The sequence below is a fragment of the Dioscorea cayenensis genome, chromosome 19 (assembly GCF_009730915.1).
Source record: "Dioscorea cayenensis subsp. rotundata cultivar TDr96_F1 chromosome 19, TDr96_F1_v2_PseudoChromosome.rev07_lg8_w22 25.fasta, whole genome shotgun sequence".
NCBI lineage: Eukaryota > Viridiplantae > Streptophyta > Magnoliopsida > Dioscoreales > Dioscoreaceae > Dioscorea > Dioscorea cayenensis.
The window spans coordinates 10,625,846-10,628,866 of NC_052489.1; the positions used below are offsets into that span (position 1 = coordinate 10,625,846).

At 43.5% G+C, this 3,021-nt stretch overlaps 1 non-coding gene across 1 annotated transcript; it reads right to left on the reverse strand.

Moving 5' to 3' along the window:
* Positions 1–2,606: 2,606 nt before the first annotated feature.
* Positions 2,607–2,713, reverse strand: LOC120250780. The gene has a single exon (XR_005533117.1). It is a non-coding gene; the product is annotated as a small nucleolar RNA R71 (small nucleolar RNA).
* Positions 2,714–3,021: the final 308 nt, after the last annotated feature.

Consider the following 3,021-nt stretch of genomic DNA (forward strand, 5'->3'; position numbering starts at 1 on the left):
CACGGATTTTTTGGGAGTGAAATAACATGTAAGAAAAGCTTCTACCATCTCCTCCCATGTGGTAATTGATGCTCTAGGTAATGAGTGTAGCCACTGCTTCGCTCTCCCCTTTAGGGAAAATGGGAAGGCTCGCAACTTGATGGCATCATCCATCACTGATTAATGCTTGTGCGATATGAATGCGAAGCGTTCTTTCCTTATGTTGAGCATTATTTTTCTCGGGTTTTACACTAATATGTGTATTTTTTTGTTACTTTTATGCAGGTAGGGTTGTGAAACCAATTATGAAGGAAAGAAGCCAATGTGGATCACAATGCACCGATTTTGGAGGAAATCTTGCTAAAGTTCAAATACGAAGATATAAGTCGGGTGTGAGATGCTAGAGTGTGTGCCAATCTCCCCGTATTTGAGTTTGCACAACCATTTGGAGGGGTACAAGGGCAGTCACACTCAAGCATTCCAACTTATGCACATAAAACAAGATCTCCATCAACTTATCCGTCATTGAAGAAGCAAAGCGATCCACGGCATCAACTTTTTCGCAGTTACTGTTCACAGCCTATCCGAAAATCACAATTCCAGAAAATCCACACGGGCGTGTGGAAATTATTCATGCCCGTGTGGAAATTCCACATGGGCGTGTGAAAAATCCACAGGGCCGTGTGGATGCCCGATTCCAGCCCTATTTAAAGCTGATTTCAGCCCCGATTTCAGGATTCTTTTCTCCATCTTTTCCCCAACATGAGAGAGGGTTTTGGCTAGGGTTTTGAGAGGTATTGGCTAGGGTTTTGGAGAGGTTCTACGGCCCCGACATCGTCATTCCTTTGGAAGAAGGTTGGTAGGGGAGCTTCCGTCGAGGCGTATCCTATACCAGATAAAGGAATCCTTGGATGACGAGTAGAGGACTTTCCACAAGACCATCGACATGACTATCGAGGGAGTTTCTCTATGGATTCATTGGTTTAACATTCTATTTCTTTGATTGTACTTAGCTCCATGGAGAGCTAAACCCCTAGTGGGTACTTGGGTATTTGTGAACCCTAGGATGTATTTGTTTCATTGAATCTCTTTATTATGCTTTCAATTAATTGATGTTTGTTGTGAGTTCCAACCTTGAATGCTTGATTATATGAACATTTCCCCTAGAATGACACTAGGGTTGAGAGTTCTTATTGGTAACCTTGTGAGTGAGTGACACACCAGGAGCGTTAGACAAAGCTAGGTTGGAGAGGGTTGAGAGGGTGAGTCGAGAGATACAGGAGCGTCCCCTTTCCCCTCCGGCATGATAGATTCTACCTCCGTTCCTCGAGTTCTTTGCGGCTATAATAGAGTGAATGGTCTAACGGATGACTCTCCGCTGGGGCTTAGTTGCGCGTGCAATGGAGTGAAGCGTTGAGCTGATCTTAGTATCTAGGGCTTAATCATGGTTAGGGACCTTCCACCTGGACCAAATGGTTAGGTCTATAATTAGGAAGAGATTTATCACTTGGAATCCCTAGAGCTCATTGCAACTCTATTTGAGTGCGAGGTTGAGAGGTTATCTAATCTCTCCTCCAGGACATGTATAGAGTTAGGCATAGTTGACCTTAGATTTGGGACTATGTATTTAAGGGTTTCTATGAATCACCATTGCATTGATTAGGAAGAATAATAGAGGGTTCTTACACTTGAAACGATTGTCCTAGGCAGAGCATTATCCGAGGACCCCATCTTTATCGACTGCCTTACCTCCTCCTTTAATCGTGCGTTCTTACTTGTTGTTTTTACTTTTGAGAATTGAATCATTGTCACACTTATCACTACTGATCTTTCACATAGCTAAGAAGCGGATTAAGTGTTTTTATTCCCTACTCCCTGTAGATTCGATACCCGCTCATCCGGGATTATTACTTCGACAAACCCGTGCACTTGTGGGATATACGCAAGGGGACCTTGTCAAGTTTTTGGTGCCGTTGCCGGGGAGTAGGCGTTTAAAGGTACTTTGCACTTTTTTTTCTTAGCTATTTCACCATACATTCTATTTCCTATCTTCTTATTCTATCATCATTCTGATTTCTTTTTCTTTCTTTTTGGGTGCAGCTCCAGGTTATGACCCGAGGGAATCCCTCAATATTGATTGAAGGAGATCCTGAGCTTGAACGTACACTTAGAAGAAAAGGGAAAGAGCCTATAAAACAGTCTAATTTTGCTGATTTGGAAGTGGAAGGATCTGAAAACATGGCAGAACAGAACGAGCAACAGTGGACATTATCTGATTATGCCAGACCTTCAATGTTGGCGACACAGTCGTGCATTGTGCGTCCCTGATTACAGCTCAGAACTTTGAGCTGAAGCCGGCATTCATCCACATGTTGCAGTAATCCACACAGTTCAACGGTTTGGCCGATGAGGATCCAAACAGTCATATAGAGAGTTTTCTCGAGGTGTGTGATTTGCTGAAGATAAACATAGTGACGGATGATGCTATCAAGTTGAGAGCCTTCCCATTTTCCCTAAAGGGGAGAACGAAGCAGTGGCTACATTCATTACCTAGAGCATCGATTACCACATGGGAGGAGATGGTAGAAGCTTTTCTTGCCCGTTATTTTTCTCCCAGAAAATCTGCAAAGCTTAGGAATGAGATCTCATCCTTTGTTCAGTTGGAATTGGAGTCTCTATTCGAGACATGGGAAAGGTTCAAGGAGCTACTGAGAAAGTGCCTGCAACATGGATTTTCGGAATGGATGATTGTTCAGACCTTTTATAATGGTTTGAACCCGAGTACAAGGCAACTCTTGGATGCGGCAGCAGGAGATACCTTAGATAGCAAGACCCCCGATGAGGCCCATCAGGTAATTGAAGAAATGGGGTTAACCAGCTACCAATGGAATGCTAGGGAGAAGAAAAAAATGGCCGGTCTCCATGAAATAGATGTGGTAACGTCATTGGCGGCTCAAGTGAAAAATTTGAGTAAGAAGCTAGATCTTCTAACTTCAAACAGAGTGGTGGCCGTGACTAATTACACCGGGTGTGGTGGAGGAC